Source organism: Micromesistius poutassou, assembly GCF_964030765.1.
Source record: "Micromesistius poutassou genome assembly, chromosome: 21".
In the NCBI taxonomy this organism is placed as follows: Eukaryota; Metazoa; Chordata; class Actinopteri; order Gadiformes; family Gadidae; genus Micromesistius; species Micromesistius poutassou.
Window position 1 is genome coordinate 14475672 of NC_140291.1, and position 21485 is coordinate 14497156.

Below are 21485 nucleotides of genomic sequence, written 5' to 3' on the forward strand. Positions count from 1 at the left end.
GTACCTGTCTGTCTGTCTGCCTGTATGTCTGTCTGTCTGCTGCAGGGGAAAGGTACCTGTCTGTCTGTCTGTCTGTCTGCTGCAGGGGACAGGGACCTGTCTGTCTGTCTGTCTCTCTGTCTGCTGCAGGGGACAGGTACCTGTCTGTCTCTCTGTCTGTCTGTCTGCTACAGGGGACAGGTACCTGTGTGTCTGTCTGTCTGTCTGTCTGTCTGTCTGCTGCAGGGGAAAGGTACCTTGCTGTCTGTCTGTCTGTCTGTCTGGTGGTGGGGCTGGTGGCCTGTCTGGTGCTCGACTGGTCTGTCTGTCTGGTGTTCTGGGTGCCTGTCTGTCTGTCTGGTGTTCTGGCTGCCTGTCTGTCTGTCTGATGTTCTGGCTGCCTGTCTGTCTGTCTGATGTTCTGTCTCTCTGTCTGTCTGTCTGCTACAGGGGACAGGTACCTGTGTGTCTGTCTGTCTGTCTGTCTGCTGCAGGGGAAAGGTACCTTGCTGTCTGTCTGTCTGTCTGTCTGGTGGTGGGGCTGGTGGCCTGCCTGGTGCTCGACTGGTCTGTCTGTCTGGTGTTCTGGCTGCCTGTCTGTCTGTCTGGTGTTCTGGCTGCCTGTCTGTCTGTCTGGTGTTCTGGGTGCCTGTCTGTCTGTCTGGTGTTCTGGCTATCTGTCTGTCTGTCTGATGTTCTGGCAGATTGGCTGACTCTCTCTCTCTGCCCATCATTTTTTGTCTGTCTGGCAGACTGACTGGGTGTCTCTCTCTGTCTGCCTGATTGGTCTATAGGTGTATTGAGGGCTAATTAGCCCTTACCATGTTGTTTAATTATAATTATAAAATGAATTCCTTATTCATTCATTTTCATTAATCTTCTAACAATCTGAAATTGTTTTGTCTCTTTTCTCTTTTTTGTCTCTCTCTCGTTCTCTCTCTCTCTCTCGTGTGTGTGTGTGTGTGTGTGTGTGTGTGTGTGTGTGTGTGTGTGTGTGTGTGTGTGTGTGTGTGCACTAGGTGGTGGATTTCTTCAATGGGAACCTGAAGCGTCGGAGGCAGAAGCGGAAGGAGGCCAAAGCCATGATGAAGTTGAAACGCCTCAGCAGCACACACACACACACACACACACCTGAGTCCAACGGGGCCGTTATAGGTACACACACACACACACACACACACACACACACACACACACACACACACACACACACACACACACACACCTGAGTCCAACGGGGCCGTTATAGGTACACACACACACACACACACACACACACACACACACACACACACACACACACACCTGAGTCCAACGGGGCCGTTATAGGTACACACACACACACACACACACACACACACACACACACACACACACATACACACCTGAGTCCAACGGGGCCGTTATAGGTACACACACACACACACACACACACCTGAGTCCAACGGGGCCGTTATAGGTACACACACACACACACACACACACACACACACATACACACACACACACACACACACACCTGAGTCCAACGGGGCCATTATAGGTACACACACACACACACACACACACACACACACACACACACACCGGCGAGTCCGGCGGCACCGTTATAGGCACACACACACACACACACACACACACACACACACAAATACCTTGGTCAAACGGGGCTCTCCTCCAGTGAGGAGAGGGAGGAAGATCCTCCTTAACATTGTTAAGAATAAAAAGTGTAGATTGCCCATACTACTGTAATGAGTTAATGCCCTTAAATATAACTACTTTAATGCCTTTGTATATGTAATGTTAGTTTCCCTGGGTAAAGCGATATTAGCACCCCCTATCGCCTATTGGATATTACTTCAGGGAGGACGTTCCTCCCTCAGCCTCCATTGACTCCCATTCATTTCTCGGGAACTACTGGCGGCCAGTGAGTTGCATGGGAGTCAATGGGCGAGAGGAGGAAAGTCGTCCTCTGAGTGGGTGGGACTAGCTAAGGGATCTGAATCGCATCAACGTCTATTCACGAATAGGCTGGAGCCCTGGCTGTGCTATGAACCAATAAGCAGGAGCCCTGGCTGTGGAGCAGCCCGGAGGGAGGGTTTATCCCCTCAAGTCTCTAGGCTACGAGAACCAACAAACCTGCTCGTATGCCCCGTTTCCACCGAGCGGTGCGCTACTGTTCGTTGCAGTACAGTACGGTTCGGTTTGCTTATATTGGCGTTTCCACCACCAAAAGTCTGCCGAAATAAACACACTGAGTCTACCTATTTTTCGGTACTCCACCGTTGGGTTACCAAGCCGTCTGAAAGGGTGGCGAAAAAAAAAAGAAAATCCCGTTTGGTATGACCAAACAAACAGCGAGGAGGATTGACTTGATCTATAAATGAAGTCCCTCAATCTTATTTGGCTTAACACCATGACCAACATTCTGAAACATCCATTAACATCCACATTTGCCTCAAGCAATGTTAGGCTCACAGCCCATGTCAATAGTTGTGAAATTATGTTCTTGTTCTTTTAATTGTTTGTAACTCTGACCGTTCTGTTTAATATTGTGGAAAGGATGTTAGTGAAAGATTCAGAGCATGATGCATTTTAAATGGCATCACTTTTGGTCTTGTGTCTTCATTTTTCTTAAAACAATTGTAGCTGAAAATAAACATAGCCAAATTACAACCAATAGCTTCAGTCATTGAGGGCAAAAATAGGCCCAATGATTTAGTTTTTCAAATCAAGAGTAGGCCTGATTTGACTAATTGGCTTTGTATCCTTTCCTTCTGCCCTGGTAGTCCAAGACATGCTGCCCACCAGCTTTCAAAGTACAATGCTGCCACTGGTGGATTTGTATACATTTTATTCACATAATTATTCCTCCCTGCTATTTTGTAGTTCACCAAAACACCCTGAAACAACTTGATTCTCACATACTTATGCCACCATACACCACTAACAGTGCAAGCAGTCCTTCCTCCCTCACTTTAAAAACCACCAGCCGCCACTGATACACACACCTGAGTCCAACGCGGCCATCCATCATAGACACACACACACACACACACACACACACAGATCAGTGAGTCTCTCCCAGTACCTAGACGCAGTTAGTCTCTGCCAGTACCCAGACCAGTGAGTCTCTCCCAGTACCCAGACCAGTGAGTCTCTCCCAGTACCCAGACCAGTGAGTCTCTCCCAGTACCCAGACCAGTGAGTCTCTCCAAGTTCCCAGACCACTGTGTGTCTCCCAGTACCCGTACCAGTGTGTCTCCCAGTACCCAGACCAGTGTTTCTCCCCAGGCCGTGGTCTGGAGAAGTACGTGGCCCCGGAGGAGGACAGCTACATGACCAACCCCAACCTAACCATCAGCGTGCCCATCGCGCCGGGGGAGTCGGACGTGGAGTTCCCAGAGGAGGAGGACGAGGAGGACGAGGAGGAGGAACAGCGGAGCGTCACCTCAGAGAAGGAGGAGACGGAGGAGGAGTTTGAGGTAAGAGCCCTCTTCCATCTTCTGGACCTTAGAGGGGACCCACCCTCTGGGGGGCAGAACAGCACCTCTGGGGGGGCACAGACCAGAACCTCTGGGGGGGCACAGACCAGAACCTCTGGGGGGCACAGACCAGAACCTCTGGGGGGCACAGACCAGAACCTCTGGGGGGTACAGACCAGAACCTCTGGGGGCACAGACCAGAACCTCTGGGGGGTACAGACCAGAACCTCTGGGGGGCAGAACAGCACCTCTGGGGGGGCACAGACCAGAACCTCTGGGGGGCACAGACCAGAACCTCTGGGGGGCACAGACCAGAACCTCTGGGGGGTACAGACCAGAACCTCTGGGGGGCACAGACCAGAACCTCTTGGGGCACAGACCAGAACCTCTGGGATAGAAATACCAGAACCATATATATATATATATATATATATATATAAAAAGAACACACATATATATATATAAATCAATTTTTTGTTATTTTTGTGAGACTTCTCACAAACACACAAACGCACAAACTCACAAACACACTAAACACAAAACTATGATAAGAACTCCATCGTTTCACACTGACTTTTAAAAACAAATGCTCATAACCCACACGGACACACATACGCACACAATCTCTCTCACACTCTCTCTCTCACACACACACACACACACACACACACACACACACACACACACACACACACACACACACACACTCCACCAACAACCAACCAACACACACGTGGGCATGTATGTGATGCCAGCTGTCTCTCAGGTGGTCTCTGGGTGTTTGATGCAGGGTGGGGGTGGGAGGAGGGGCCCCACCTGGGCTTCAGTCAGGCGTTGGCGGTGACAGATGTCTGGGGTTGTCTAACTTTGATCTGGACTGAAACGCTCTTGAGCCAGGCACTGACCCACATGTGTGTTGGTGTGAGTGTTGGTGTGTTCCTTTTCTTCTAGTGTGGGCAGGGTTTGCGGGTCTGCTCAGCGGCCCTGAAAGGAGATCAGCTAGTAGCCAGATGGTTTGGCTTCACAGTCAGCTGACATTCATATTCTTCAGAGGGATTCAATCTCTAACAGAGGCAAACTTTGGTTCTTACTGGCATCCAGCAGACAGGAAAGAGAAACAACTATGATACATTCTGTTTTTGTAAAGTTGGTATTTCTCATTTCACATTTCAACTATTTAATTCCACCAACATTGTTCTTGTAAAACAGTGTTTGCCTAAAGGCATGAGCAGGCATAAAACTATTTATAAAGGTTAACATCTCAGAAATCTCCCAATACTCCAAGGAACGAAATGTGACAACAACAGCAACTACAATGGATGAAAGAACATTTTTCCTCGAAATTCCTCACAAATTTTTTGGTGGAGTTAAACGCTGCAGACTCTACAATACTTAAGCTGCCAAAGTGCCCCTGAGCCACGTGGAGATAGATCATTCACAGTTTGCTGTGTTGTGGTCACATCCCTGACCTTAGACCTCTTCACTTACGTAATGCCATAGACGGAGACACGACCCTGCACGAAGGACAGCCCTATACGAGGGATAAGAGAGGTGTGGCTGACGAATGGCAGAGAAGGAAGGGACAAAGGTCAAAGTGACACCTCTCTGACGTGTCCCTGTAAGTGGAGTGATGACAGAGTGACAGGACCGGGTCATGGAAACATCCAGAAGTTTCTCTGAACTTCCAGTCCTCCTCGTGGTGGTCTGTGTCTTCTCCTTGTTACTCTCCTTTGGGTTGAAAATAATTCACAAACGCACTGAGCTCCCCGCTCCCCAACGCACTGAGCCTCACAACGCACTGAGCTCCCCAACGCACTGAGCCTCACAACGCACTGAGCCTCACAACGCACTGAGCCTCACAACGCACTGAGCCTCACAACGCACTGAGCTCCACAACGCACTGAGCTCCACAACGCACTGAGCTCTACAACGCACTGAGCTCTACAACGCACTGAGCTCCTCAACGCACTGAGCTCTACAACGCACTGAGCTCCTCAACGCACTGAGCTCCTCAACGCACTGAGCTCCTCAACGCACTGAGCTCCTCAACGCACTGAGCTCCTCAACGCACTGAGCTCCTCAACGCACTGAGCCTCACAACGCACTGAGCTCCCCGCTCCTCAACGCACTGAGCTCTACAACGCACTGAGCTCCCCGCTCCTCAACGCACTGAGCTCTACAACGCACTGAGCTCCCCGCTCCTCAACGCACTGAGCTCCCCAACGCACTGAGCTCCCCAACGCACTGAGCTCTACAACGCACTGAGCTCCCCAACGCACTGAGCTCCCCAACGCACTGAGCTCCCCAACGCACTGAGCTCCCCAACGCACTGAGCTCTACAACGCACTGAGCTCCACAACGCACTGAGCTCCCCAACGCACTGAGCTCCATAACGCACTGAGCTCCACAACGCACTGAGCTCCCCAACGCACTGAGCTCCATAACGCACTGAGCTCCTCAACGCACTGAGCTCCCCAACGCACTGAGCTCTACAACGCACTGAGCTCCTCAACGCACTGAGCTCCTCAACGCACTGAGCTCCTCAACGCACTGAGCTCCTCAACGCACTGAGCTCTACAACGCACTGAGCCTCACAACACACTGAGCTCCCCGCTCCCCAAACCACTGCCCACATCTCTACAACGCACTGCCCAGCCCGCCTCTATCCCCACACCGAGCTCTTTGTGTGTGCCCCTCACTGCGTGTGTGTGTGTTTGTATGTATTTGTATGTCTGTGTATGTGTGTGTGTGTGTGTGTGTGTGTGTGTGTGTGTGTGTGTGTGCATGTCTTGTTCTTGTCTCCGAATATCTCATCGCTAGTAAGTGTTTGACGCCACCTCATGTGATGCATGCTGGGAATGTCTTGTTCTGTTGTGTGATTTTGTGTTTAATAACTGAATGCCATTTTGTACAAAATATTCCCTGTGTGTGTGCGTGCGTGTGTGCGTGCGTGCGTGCGTGCGTGTGTGAGTGTGTGTGTGTGTGTGCGTACATACATGCGTGTGTGCGTGTATGTGTGTGTTTGTGTGTGTGTGTGTGTGTGTGTGTGTGTGTGTGAGGACAGTGGTTGAGGACACAAACCAGTGTGACAAGAGAGGAGCAGTAGGGCTTGAGTAGGTCAGGAGTAGGGGAGGAGTAAGGCAGGAGTAGGAGAGGAATAGGGAGGAGTGGGGGAGGAGTAGGGGAGGAGTAAGGCAGGAGTAGGAGAGGAATAGGGAGGAGTGGGGGAGGAGTAGGGGAGGAGTAGGAGAGGAATAGGGAGGAGTGGGGGAGGAGTAAGGCAGGAGTAGGAGAGGAATAGGGAGGAGTGGGGGAGGAGTAGGGGAGGAGTAAGGCAGGAGTAGGAGAGGAATAGGGAGGAGTGGGGGAGGAGTAGGGGAGGAGTAAGGCAGGAGTAGGAGAGGAATAGGGAGGAGTGGGGGAGGAGTAGGGGAGGAGTAGGGAGGAGTAGGGGAGGAACATACAGGAGGGCTGAGGAGATGAAGGAATGACACATCGAGAAGGAGGAAGAAGGAGAGGCCTCCCTGTCTCCCCAGATTCCCAGACTGTCTTTCACTATTTCTCTTTCCTGCAGCTGCATTCCCATGTCCCCCTCTTTGCTTTGTATGTAAAGTGACATTTCTGTGTCACCATGTTTGTGTGTGTGTGTGTGTGTGTGTGTGTGTGTGTGTGTGTGTGGACACACCTGTGCTGAGCCAGTTCCTCCTCACCTCTCCTCTTTAATCATACACATGTTCTCCAACCGCCCCCCCCCCCCCTCTCTCTCGCTCTCTCTATGTTCTCTCTCCTACTCCCTCTATTTATTTAGCCCTCTGTACACCTTATTCCCATCTCTCTTTCTCTTTCTTTCTTTCTTTCTTTCTTTCTTTCTCTCTCTCTCTCTCTCTCTGTCTCAGTCTCTCTCTGTCTCTGTACCTCTCTCTCTTTCTCTCTCTCTAATGCTCTATGTTCCTATTCCTTTTCTCTCTACTTACTACGTAAGCAAACAATATTTTCCAAACAACCTCTGCAATGACCTTGAATTCTCCATGACCCAATTCAGCTCCATTCCGTTGTGAAACATGTCATCAATCCAGAATGAGGACAACTAATTCACATGTGAGAATATGAACAGGTGGTTTTCCCAATAGTTTAAACATGTTTACTGAAACTATAGCTCAATTTCTCAAAACTCTAAACACAAAAGTGAATAGAGTTAACAATTTTGTCTCCACAAATACATGTAGATCTGTGTGGTGGGAGTTCCGGACCAAGTCAATCACAATTGTCTAAACTGGGTAGAATAAAGAGTCATCGGAACTTATATAAATGATGGTCATATATTTGGGTAATAACGGTACAGTAACATACAAACAATCATGCAGCATACAAACATAATAATCCAAGATTTAACGATTAATCATGCAAGGCCTCAGATTTGAGTCCCCCCTGTGTCTCCTCTAAGAGCTCCGTCCCCTGCATGGGAAATCAGCCTGCCCTAACCCTACATCCCCTGAAAGACAGTCTAAACATTGTCTTACTGTAGTGTTTTACTTCAGTGTAATAATCAGTGTAATTACTGCGAGTTTTGCCGAAATAGGTAACATTTGTGTATTCTCAGAACTTTAACAATGTTGCAGTATCAACAGTGCAGTATGACTCTGGGAAGCTGGGTTTTGAGTTTAGCCCATTTGAGCTCATTGGATAGACAAATAAGCATTGTATCCTATTCTGATACGATTGTGTCAATGTATTTATATGATATATTTACAGTATTGTATTGCAATATGGCAGTCTTTATTTACAATCTTTATACTGTATGTACCATAAAATTGCAACCTTTTCAACTTTAAGAAAGGAACCAATTTGTCCACAATTGTATACATTTGAATATCTAACATGGCCTGTGATCACACCAGTGTTTAATTGATGCTCTTTAAGAGATATTCATATGATAGCTGTGTTTATCGTTTTGGTGGAAAGAATCAGTTTTGAGAAAAGACAACATGGTTTTGAGTGCAGTGTTTCATTTTGCAAGAGATTTGTGGAATTTTGACCAAATGGTTAACTCTATTCAGTTTTGTGTTTAGAGTTTTGAGAAATGTAGCTATAGTTTCAGGAAATGGGTTTAAACTGTAAACACTGGTGTGATCATGAGGCCATGTTACATATTCAAAAAATTGTGGAGAAATTGTTTCCTTTTTTAAAGTTGAAAAGGTTGTAATTGTATGGTACATACAGTATAAAGACTGTTGCCATATTGTAATACAATACTGGGAATATATCGTATAAATATTGCATTGACACAATCGTATCAGAATAGGATACAATGAATATTTGTCTATCCAATGAGCTCCAATGGGCTAAACTCACAACCCAGCTTCCAAGAGTCATACTGCACTGTTGATACTGTAACATTGTTCTGAGAATACACAAATGTTACCTATTTTGGCAAAACTCACAGTAATTGCACTGATAAGTAAAATGAAAAACACAACAGTAAGAAAATGTTTAGACTCGGGGGATGTAATGATGAAATCAGTGCACAAATACAAAAAGGTAACAAAGCAAATATCTAGTTGTAACTGTAATACAATAAAATGTTCAGCTGAACTGACAAAACCTGCAAAAAAGTTTTTTCCAGGTGAACCAAGTGTGCTAAATTATGTGATTTGTATATATATTCTATATGAGTGATAACAATGGAATTGTGTTTAGAGTTTAGCAGTCTGGGGTCTTGTTGATACATGAGCTTCAAGTTTTCAGAATTGTGTGCATAGTTTTTGCATTTTTTGTGTGTATACAATGGAGAAAACTGTAAGAGAAAGTCTCCCAAATCAGGCTTCAGATTCTCATGGTTTGTGTATTTTCCTAGAATATCTCTGTAATGAAACAGAAGACAAGGTGTAACTTAGAGTTTTAACTTTCCGTACCAAGCTGTCTCCCCTCAGAAGGTTGGAAATGAACAAAATTTTGATTCCTCTATTTGTCTTGCACATATTTTGGAATTGACAATAAAGCTGACTTTGACTTTTTGACTTTGCTATAAAATAGGACTGCTGGACCCCAGAAGGTCTGATATAACAGGTTGGTTGGTCCCAGAAGGTCTGCTATAACAGGACTGACCCCAGAAGGTCTGCTATAACAGGACTGCTGGACCTGAGAAAGGTCTGCTATAACAGGACTGACCCCGGAAGGTCTGCTATAACAAGACTGCTGGTCCCAGAAGGTCTGCTATAATAGGACTACTGGTCCCAGAAGGTCTGCTATAACAGGACTGCTGGTCCCAGAAGGTCTGCTATAATAGGACTACTGGTCCCAGAAGGTCTGCTATAACAGGACTGACCCCAGAAGGTCTGCTATAACATAGGACTGCTGGACCCCAGAAGGTCTGTTATAACATAGGACTGCTGGACCCCAGAAGGTCTGTTATAACATACGACTGCTGGACCCCAGAAGGTCTGTTATAACATAGGACTGCTGAGGCCCCAGAGGCACCCCAGAGGCACCTGATGTGACAGGGGGCGGAACCATCTCTACTCCCAAAACCCCTCTCTCTTCAGCACCTTAAAGTTTACCACAAGAGAGATGGGGATACTCAGAGATTAGAGAAAATAGATTGATTAACCCAACCCTATCCTGACCATTACCTCATTCTCTAATACTATTGTTTACATACTGTATACGGTATATCAAGATTTACATTTCTATTATATTATTATCTTTTTCTATTATTGCTTGATGGAACACAAAACAGGTCTTGAGTCCGACCTTGATGACCAAACCATTTTATTTGGTTCATTTTTTCAACGTTTGAGTGTGTTCAGACCACTAAAGCAACCTTTGACCTTAGCTTGACCTTTAGAGCCCAGCTGAGAGCTAGCGAGTGGTGATACATCACCTAACAGCCACCACTAGCCCTTACAACCTCTGTGTGTGTGTGTGTGTTGATTATATGTAGCCTCAGTTTCCCAATCATCTCATTCTATTGGCTGTCATATCCCTTCCTTCTAAGCGGTAAGCACTGATGATCCGTTTTCTTTAATGTTTGTGAGTGTTTGGTCATGGGAAGCATTCTGTATTATCTGTGGAACACTCAATGATTATCAAGAAGAAGTAAAACATGTTAGGTTCTAAAACTTAACACAACAATGAAAAAAATATCATCATCCTTTCAGAAGATATTTTGTTGCTTTAGCATTTTGCTAAAGTTAAATTGCACTTAAACTTTATTGCACACATTCCCAGCCTCAGCTGGTGACCTGCTTATGTCCTGGGCTAGCACTAGCATGTCCACAGTGGAGTAACAAACGAGCGGCGCCGGGCGCTACGTCAGGCGCCACATGCTGGGACACTGTGTTCGGGCCGCAGGTCCGCTGTCTCAGCAACGTCGTCCCGTTACAATTTGCAAAATAATATAAGTGAAGTGCGCGTGTGGAATGTGTGTCAGCCGGGCCTGACCCACATAAGCAGATGAATCATGGAGCTGGCCAGGGGTGCTGTGGTATTTGAAGGTGGTTAGTCAGCAGACTGGTTCATTTGTAAGAACAATCCCCCTCCCACTAACCACACCTATCACCCCACTGAGCCCTCCTCTCTAGTTCATTGAACCTGCGTAGTGTTTTGTGCTGACGAGGCTCAGGGATATTTAAGCGGCCCACCTGAGCAGTGGCAGGTACACAAACACTACCTCAGTACACACACACACACACACCGGGTGCTGTCCAGGGGACAAGATGGAGTCCAGGTGATTTTCTCTGAGTGCCACCGACGTCTTTGGATTTTGATGACACAACCTAAAGTTTCTTAAAGGTATAACAGAGTGTTTGTATAAACTTTGCGAAGCATGATTCATATCCTGTTTCAGACCCTGGTCCCCGTTTGGTATTCTGACCGTTAATAAAACGTCCACCCGTCTAATAGTAGGAGAGTACATGCACAGATTTTCTATACCTTGTTTGCCCCTACCCTTCCTCTGATGCTAATATCAATGAACTATCAACTTCTTCTTTGACCATTTCAATTATGAAATTATTATTGTTATTATCATATGCATAATTTTTTTGCGTAATTTCATTCTTTTGTCAAACTTTGTATGGTGTTTTTGCTTCATGCCCTTATCCAGCTTGGTTTCTCCATTGCATATTTTCTATCCTTTCCTCCCCTTCTCTCATCTCCTGTCTCCTCTCCTCTCTCCTCTCCCCTCTCGCCTCTCTCCTCTCATCTCCCCTCATCTCCTCTCGCTCCTCTCCATTCTCCTCTCTCCTCTCCTCTCTCCTCACCTCTCTCTCCTCTCCTCTCCCCTCTCCACTCCTCTCTCCTCACCTATCTCTCCTCTCCTCTCATCTCCCCTCCTTTCCTCTCCCCTCCTCTCCTCTCCCCCCCCTCCTCTTCTCTGTATAATGAATTCTCGTCGTTACACCATACTCATCCCTCTGCAGCAGCTGTTGGGGCCCCTCTCCCGCGGCCCTGTGTTTAGCAGGTTAATGATTAATAGGTGACCCGTGCTCTAATGACCTCATAAATCTAGCGGTGGGCGGAGCTCCTCACTCAAACTCATAAAGTCTGACTCAGCTGTCTGAGCCGGAAGGAGGCCAGGTCATAGGTCATGGGTCATAGCGGGCTCCCACGGCTCAGCAGTGGTGTGGCAGAGTGGTGGTGGTCTTCCCGCAGGTCCCCAGCACCTAGTGCAGAGGGAGTGGAGCTGGCCATGGTGTCTGTCTGTGTGTGTGTGTGTGTGTGTGTGTGTGTGTGTGTGGTTTGTGTGTGCACGTGTATGGGTTGACACTGAACTATGAACCCTGAATCTGGGGTGGTGACCAATCCTGTCAGCTCCAGGACAGACATACAGGTCTCCTCATGGACAGACGTACAGGTGTCCTCATGGACGGACGTACAGGTGTCCTCATGGACAGACGTACAGGTGTCCTCATGGACAGACATACAGGTGTCCTCATGGACAGACATACAGGTGTCCTCATGGACGGACGTACAGGTCTAAAACTGTAGTTTCTGGCATGATATGCTGAACAGCGCTGGTAAACGTCTGGTCTCCTGGTGAAGGAACAGTAAAAGCTAGTTCTCACATGCATCCCCTCCCATATTAAATGGTGTTTTGTCTTGAATCGTTGATTGCGTCCAGTCTCTGGACAAACTATGAAAGGCATGTGCCTTCATTAGCACTGATTATGCAGTCCATCCCAGTCAGAGAAATGTCATGTAGGTGACTGTTTCATACAAATATCTCAGTGTCCGCGTCTGTCTGTCCGTCCATCTGGCTGTATGTATCTCAGCTGTTTGTCTGTCGTTATATATAACATATATATAACACAAAGTAATGTGTTGGTGGTCTGAAACGTCTCTGTGGGAGCGTTTCCAAGGCTGCTGTTCATCACAATGGCCTCAGAAAACTGATGCCTTCACACTGGTGACGAATGGCTCAGCTCCTGCCACACGTGTGTGTGTGTGTGTGTGTGTGTGTGTGTGTGTGTGTGTGTGTGTGTGTGTGTGTGTGTGTGTGTGTGTGTGTGTGATCGCAGCCCCCAGCAGCCCCCCCCCCCCCCACTGTGTCGTTGTGTAGGTGGTCCAGCAGCCCATCCATTGCCATCGTCTTATTCAGCAGAAATGGCCAGAGACCGTCTGTCTGGCATTTCTCCCTCCCATTGTGAAGACAAATTTCCATGATGCTTTGCAGACGCTGCAGGATTTCCCCGGGTTGCATTTAGTCCAGATGTCTGCATGGAGCCAGATGTTGACGTCAGGGGGACAGCTGTTAGGACTGTAAACCCTGCTGTCTTCTCGTGTTTCTCATCACTTTCTCCTGGAACATTTAGTCAGATTGCACCATGTGAGGAGGGTCTCTGAGCCCACAGACACACACTACAGCTGCTTCTTCTATGGACACTCACTGCATCATGTCCCACAGGAGAGAGAGGCTGGCCTTTAGAGGGAGAACAGGCCAGGAGAAGAGTGCCCGGACTCACATTGTGCAGTGACACTTTCTCAACTCTGCTCTTTTCTCTGATTTGTGTTGTTTAACTCAACCTGGGAATGTCTCAGCAGAGTTTGTAGGGTCTACCTATTTTCATTGATGCATGAGAATCTAACTGCTTGTTGGGGTATTTCTCAGCAGAAGGATGAAATCAGCCTATCAGAGGGCAGCACGGTGGACCTGAGGAAGGCCGGGGAGGAAGAGGACCACTTCTCAGAGATGGCAGAGGAAGCCATGGACCCTGAGAACTGTTTCCCTGACTGTAAGGACACACACACACAAATGCACGCACCAATGCATGCACACACAGAAAAACACACACACACACACACACACACACCTCTTTCTTTCTCTCTCATTCACTCACTCACTCACTCACTCACTCACTCACTCACTCACTCACTCACTCACTCACTCACTCACTCACTCACACACACACACAGACACTTGCACACAGAAACACACGTGCGGCCTCATACTATATGATCAGGGTAATGGTTGTTTCTGGTTCATGTGACCCCAGCACCTGGCTCTTCCTGACTCAGCAGGGTCCACAGTAGCATGTACACGTCCTTTCTGTTCCCACTCTTTCTTATGAGAGGCTGCTAAGCTTAGCTGACATGTGCACGGTGAAGATGCACTGAGAGAAAGGTCAACAAGGACAGACAGACACGCAGGCGGAGAGAAAACCACAAAGAACAGCCAGTGAAGAAAGGAAGAGAATGCCAGCCGCCATCTTTAGCTACTTTAAACTCTGGCAAGGCAGTGATTCTGTTCTGCCAAAGGTCTGCCTGCTTTGATAAAGTCCCACTTTGTTCAACGAACATAAGATGAAAATGAGTAATACATAACACACTTTACAGTGGATTTTTTCCCTTTTTTATTATTTTGGCTCTGTCTACAAAATGGCTGACACCCAAAACACAGCAAAGTCCATTTTAAATAAGAGCTGAATGAGACCAGGGAGGGCGGGGTGAGGGGCCGCCGTCCAGTACTTCCTGTTCCTGCCTCACTAGAGGAGTAGGAAGGAGGCTCCTGATTCAACACCCTGTTCTCATGTGAACCAGAGATCAGTTATGGACAGGCCCCCATACCGGCCCTCTGCCCCCCCCACACCGGACCCTGCCCCCCCCCCATACCATGCCCCTCCCCCTCCCATAACGCCCCCCTTCCCCCCCCACATTATGCTGAGGCAGCACTCAGGGTCCGCTGCTCCCCCCAGGTCCTGAGATCCAAGACCACCTGATGTAGAACTAGGCCAGTACTCTCCTGCTGATAATGTGTGTGTGTGTGTGTGTGTGTGTGTGTGTGTAAATGTGATGTGTGTGTGTGAGTGAGTGGATGTGTGAGTGTGTGGGTGTGTGAATGTGTGTGTGTGTGTGTGTGTGTGTGTGTGTGTTCCTGTTCCTGGTAATGAAAATAACATACACATACAAACATGATGCAGGGAGCCTCTATTGTCTCTCCAGGTCGTAGGACTCCTGCTGTTTCACTGACCTTAGTGCATCTTAAATAATTAGGCGGGGTGGTGGGGGGGTGCCTAGTGTCTCTCTGGGTGCATAATAAGTGGGGTACGGGGGTTGGGGAGTGGCTCACTCTGTCACTGTGACAGAGGAGTTAGGTCTGAGGAATGAGGCGAGGCAAGTGTGCTTCGTAGTCACAGCACAGGTCGGGCCGGCTGCCCAGCCCTGCTCGGTGATGAAGGGACTTGCACCCACAGACACATGCACAGACTGGAACACACACACCCACAGACACACGCACAGACTGGAACACACACACCGTGAGTCAGACATACGCAGACTGGTACACAGACACACGTTCCGCAAGATCCTACTACTGTGAATCCCAAAACAGCAGTCAAGAATAAAAATAAACAATACTTTATTTGACAGATATTCATGAGATAAAATCACGCATTGTGAGATGCGTCAACTTCTATAAGGAGGGGGATAGAATAGCTCCAACCAGGGGGTAGGCTAGCCTACTGGGCCTAGCCCTAAATCCAACAATAGCGCAGTAGCCCAGACGCTAATGCTAAGTAAGTTTCACTGCAAACCGAAGTGTTGCACACGGCATAAACTGCACACACTGCACACATTGCACACACATGAGGGGGGACCCAATTCCAAAAGCACACGGGGTAACACACCAACCCATAACATATTTAAACCCACACCCAAAGTTAGCCACATGGCTTCCTGGACCCACTAGTCCTACTTTCAGACACAGGACCGGGAGGAGATACTAACCCCCTGTTTAGAGTTCCCTTAAGGGGAGGGTGAACTTAATACAATAACACAAGACTCTATATAAAACAAACAAACAAACACAAGGAAAATTAATAAAAACGTCCGTTCCAACTCGCGCCCAATGTCTCAAAACGGCGAGTTGGAAAAAAATTTAATGAATCTGTAGCATCAGTGAGCCGTCCCGTTGCCTACATCCCTCGACAAAAACTGTGAAATTGTTGTCTTTTGTTTGGGATTTGGGGGGGATCAACTGTCCTTGCTATTTTTATGTCCCCCCCCTAATCGCTTTACATGACATTTACCCCCCCCCCCTTTAACCATGGTCATCCCAGGTGAGTCCGGATAGCGTGCAGGTCGTACCCCAAAGTAACTTCGCGGGGAGCGACGAGGCCCCATTGCGTGCTGGTCTGCTTCTGAATCGGTGGATACTGATACTTCATAATTTAATACAACATCCTCATCATTAACCAACAATGGATCATTATAGGAGGTCTCTGGGGTCTAGACTCCTGGGGGCCTTGGTCAACTGGGGCCAGGTTGGTGGGGTTACAGCCGGCTCTTGGGGGACCTATGGGAATGGAGGAGGATGGAGCTGGATGCATAGGGGTAAAGCAACCAGAGGGTAGCATAGGGTGTTCTGCCCTAGTCGAGACATCAGGGACAACTGGACGGGAAGGGCACAGGGGCACTAGGAAACTGGGAAGATTGAACTGAGACGGGGCATCCACGTTGGCCCTAGGCAGGCCTCCCTCTTGTACCTGCGGCCTGGCCAGCACTCCGGCTGGGCATGGGCAGAGATTGTTGCGATGCAAAGTTTGAGTGGGCCCTTCTTTCCCTTCAGGGCGAATGATGCAGACAGGCCGTTCCGGCCGAGGTCGGGCTACATAAGGCATGGCAAGCCACCTTGATGTCAGTTTCCCCTGTGCCCTTCTGCGGAAGTTCTTGACCAGCACATGCTCGCCAAGTATTAAGGGAACAGCCAATATACATCTGTTTCCCGTCGGATGACTGCGGGCAGGAGACGTGTAGCTGCACTCGGGCGCAAGCGTCCATCAGGGTGTTATGGTGCTGTTGGAGCCATTCTTCGAGGTCACCTCGCCGCTGGGGCGGGGTCACTCCATGGATCATATCAATCGGTAATCTGGCATGGCGTCCAAAAATAACTAAGTGGGGGTCATTCCCCTCTCTTCTGGATCTCCCAGGTTGGTCGGGGGGTCAGCAGGGGTGGCCTCCACTCTGTCCTCTGTCACTTCGACACCCGCCCTCAGAGCCCCTGGGAGCAGGTCTGCATTTTGATTGGAGGCACATGGCCGATACTTTATGTCGTAAGAGAACCAAGGTCCACCAAGACGGGTGGTGTCGAGGTGTACTAACGGGTTGTTGTTAAAGAGGTAGTTCACATAAGTAAATAATTCTATGTATTATAAATGTGCAAAAAAAAAATTAATCGGTTCATCCTAGCCTGAGAAAAGGCAGAAAGAGTGTTTTTATGGTCTCTCTGGCTCAAAGGTAAGAAATTCTCCAACTACCACAGTGCATTGTGCTCGCTGCCCCGCCCGCCTGTATTCGTTTGGAGGGGGAAGGACCTACTTGCGCGAGTGGTAGCTCGAGCAAACTTTGTGTAAACATATCCCTGTGATACATTGAATAGTTTAGACTTCTGCTTCTTCGTTTTTTCAAACGCAAAAATGCCGAATAATTGTTTGGTACCCGGTTGCACCGAAAAGTCTAGGAAGGGACAGAAAGTAAGTTTTCACGTTTTGCCAGTGAGAGACAGTGAGCATTGCAAACGATGGCTGCAGACGATAAACAACCCCACAACTGGAGAAGACGCCGGTATTGAAATGATAAAAGGTAAAACGATATGCAGTCTCCATTTCAAACTGGAGGATTATGATAGAAATCTTTTCGGCATGATGAGGTACGCTCACCAGGGACTGCAGCGCCTGCACCACCTTCTCAGGATGTTGACTCTGGTCAGGTCCTTGCCGTAGTCGTCGCTCTGCAGCTTGCCCTCCAGTTCTTCAGTCAGCCGTCCAGCGCCGAGCAGATCTGGGTGAAGAGCTCGATGCGGTTAGCGTCAAACAGGCACTGGGCCTTGGTTTTTGTGGTGCCCTCCAGCTCTTCCCGCTGGCCCACCAGCGTCTGCTGCACCACTGGCTGCAGCTCCGGCTTCTCCTCCACCAGCGCCTGGCCCTTCTTGTCGATCTTGTCCAGCCAGTCCTTGTTGGAGGCCAGCTCAGCCATGAAGGCCTGGTGTTTCTGCCACTTGCTGTGCAGGTTGCGGGCCTCATTGTACGACATTTCCTGGGCCGTCAGCATCTTCTCGTTGATGTACAGCTTCAGCTCTTGTCCGTCTTGTAAGAAGTGCTAAAGTTCTTGGTTATCCTTCAGCTTAGCCAGCAGCTCGTTGGTGGCCTGCTTGTTCTTCTGTTGTAACAGAAGAACAACAACAGGCAAGGCTTGTTCAGCCACAGCAGCAGCAGCCTCCTCCTCCATTTGTCTCAATTCTTCCTGGCTGTAGTGTTGTGGCTCGTACAAATAGCCCTGAATGTCCGAATCCAACAATATATTTTCAAAATCCACTTCTGCTGTTTACCATTGCAAATTTGCTTCTGCCATGGTCGGAGGTTTGTGTCGGTCTAGTTCTCTCGCTAAGCGGTGAAGAAACATGGCGGACATTGTGTTTACATCTCGTACGCGAGCTCCCGCCCCCCTCATTACTTATTGGTTTGCTTACAAATTTGCGGAACTAGTGGTTTGTAGTCCTTGGCCCTTCTAGCAGGCAAGCAAAGTTCTACTGAGATGACGTCAAACGCGTCATTTGACGTCAGGTCAGTAGAAATATAATCAGGACAGCTGGGCCTAGGGAGGACTGGGTTAGACTGAGGGAAGAAACTAACTTTTTTAAATATTATATTAGCGATTTTTTAATGATAGAACGCCGGTGAAGTATTCCTTTAAGGTTGTTAAGGAGGGAGATGGAATAGCTCCAAGGGGGTAGGCTAGCCTACTGGGCTAGCCCTAAATCCAACAATAAGTGGGCAGTCTAGACAGGTAGAGACAGATAAGCCACAGTCAATATTGGGTGGTAATATCACACCAGACACACTCAAAGCTGCAGCAGACTAAGACACATGGGAGTAGCAAGCGTTATCAGGATTGTGAAGCCGTGAATCGGCGCAGTCCAGTGTCTTGACGGCAGAGAAGCTCCTATCCATAGGGCCAATCCGTGTATTTTTCTTCTTGGTTCTCTTCCTTAATTCTTCTGTGCATGAAAAAAAACAACACAACACACACCCGGCCCCATAGCGCCCCCCAGGGGCAGGAAATATCGGCTCTAATCAGAGTCTATTGTTCGGGATCTAGGGGGGGGGGATCAACTGTTCTTGCAATTATTGTACGGTCCCCCCGAAATCGCCTTCTGCGACACATGTACAGACTGGAAAACACACACCCGTGGGTCAGACACACGCACACCCACAGGTCAGACACACGCACAGTGACACCAACTTCAAGTCAACATTGGGGGTCATAAATATTTTATTCAAATGTGTTCCACGAAAAAGTTTCCAAAGTCCTGCTTTCAGAATTTGAGGTTCAGAACAGTATGAATTAATTATGTATTATTTATCTGTCATTTATTTGATTTATTCCAAATTTTGGTTGTGATGATGTATGATTGAACCGTTACATCAATTGACAAATGCGTTGTTCAAGTGCGTTACGAGTGGCGGGGCTTGCACTTATTTTCCACAAACATGCCCGAATAAATGAGAGTTGCCCTAACTTAATTACGTTTCAGTCACTAGTTTAGAAATGTAGAAATCATGGAAGTAACTTGCAAGGCTCTTATAGTTTGCAAGCGCAAAATGTTCCCATCTACAGACTTACGGAAAGTAAGAGTCAAACCATGCCAGTCTTTTTGGTGACTCTCTGATTGTATTGATCAGCACTTTGACTGTCTTCATCACATCTCAGTAATATGTTAACCTTTGAAACGGCATGTTGAAAGGCAAGGTTCATGTTGTGGGCATTACAATGCGTACATTGTACATTGCCTCTTCTTGTATGTCCTTGGCACGTGTCTGTAAGCCTGACCTGCTCCCTGACATATTCAACCTGTCAATTGGCACTCTGCCAACCATTGGTATGTCAGGAATGTTGACAGTGATGCTTTAGGCCCCGTCCACATGGGTGAAAACAATCTCTTCCCCTCCGTTTTCCTTGGCAGTGTTTCAGGAATTTCTCCGTAAAGATGGACTCATTGCAAAAACGCATCTAGCTGTAGAAACGCTATAGTACATATTCAAGGCCTATGTGTGGAGCTGGTTCTCTACCAAAAAAAGAAGATGAGGAAGAGCATGCGCATCAAGCCTGTGCACTATATACAAACATACAGTCGAGGAGAAGAAAGCAGTTGTTAAACCTTGTAAAGCAGAAAAGCAGAAAGAGCAGAAAATGCTTTTGAATGTACAGTTAGTAATTCAATTTACCAAGGGGCTGTATTCAAAGCTACAAAAATGATACAAATCAAATCAAACAAAACAAATTAAACGGAAATCTGACGTTTCTCACCTGGCGGGGGGGCGGTGACGTCATCGTTTTCGTATCTGGCATCAGAGCCGTTTCTTGCTATATGTGGACTATGTGGCAGCATAGGGAGCCTCGCAGCCAGCAGGGCCCCCCCCCCCCAAAAAAAAAAGTTCAAGTTCAAGTTTAAGGCACATTTGCACAATGATCTGGTCTCAGCAGATACCTTGACTCTGTTGGTTGTCATATTTGGAAGCTCAATCTGTAAATTTTTCCCAAAAAAATCTCACCAGAAGTAACCATTTAAAGGGTTATTTTTCACAATTTTCTTCCGAGGGGGCATATGTTATGCCACCTTGTTATGCCACCTCAAAGTTTACATGAAACATTTTTCAAGAACATACTGTATCTGTTGCATTCATTAATGTACTCTAGCCTGCTTTCCTCTTAAAATGTAACAGACTGCTGCATCGTCCCAGAATATATGAAAAAGATAGGAATCTCTACCTGAGAATTTGAAAAAATAGGGGCCCCCAAATAGTATCTCGCATAGGGCCCCCAAACAGCTAGAAACGGCCCTGTCTGGCATCCACACAAATCCTAACATGAAAACGCAGCGGGACATTTTTCTGTTTTTCACCCTGGGACCTGGTTTAAAAAAAGTGTGTTTGCAGGCACCGAAATGCCAGGTCCGTCTGGACGGTCAGCCCAAATGTTGGGACGTCTGCGTTTTTACAAAAAAATTGTTTCCATGTGGACGAGGCCTTAGAACGATTGTTGGGGGAGAGGGAGGGGGAGGGAGGTGGCGGGGTGCTATCGCAGCGCAGCACAGTGTTCTATCACGCAGAACAGCATTCTATCGCGCAGTGTAGCATTCTATCGCGCTTGCTTCATTTAAAGGGACAGACAACAAAAACGTGCCGGTTCACTTTGTTTCAATATTGAGGGTTTTTTGCATCCCCAACCTTATCTTTGGGGTGCAAGAAACCTTGTGCCCCCCCAGAGATGCCATCAGTGCGCACGGGACTGATACACACACATACACACAGGTGTACTAATGGATGCAGACACACAAATATAATTATGCATCACATTAACACTCACAAGTAAGCGCATATCAAAAATACCCCAAAAATATACTAAAATACATACATACACACACACACACACACATCCTTTAAACACCCACGGTTCAACACATCTTGCATGTGTGTGTGCGCCCAGGTCAGGACTCATGGGTTTACCAGTGTTAACCAGTTAACCAGC

General features: G+C 47.7%; 1 pseudogene across 1 annotated transcript in view; it reads left to right on the top strand.

Annotated features, from left to right (window-relative positions):
* LOC311366855 (sodium channel protein type 5 subunit alpha-like) overlaps positions 1-21485 on the top strand; it is a 139672-nt pseudogene that overhangs the window by 90114 nt on the left and 28073 nt on the right. The window contains exons 19-21 of the transcript in view: positions 999-1134; positions 3274-3464; positions 13576-13696. The product of the transcript in view is annotated as a sodium channel protein type 5 subunit alpha-like (transcript). The remainder of the gene's footprint in view (positions 1-998; positions 1135-3273; positions 3465-13575; positions 13697-21485) is intronic.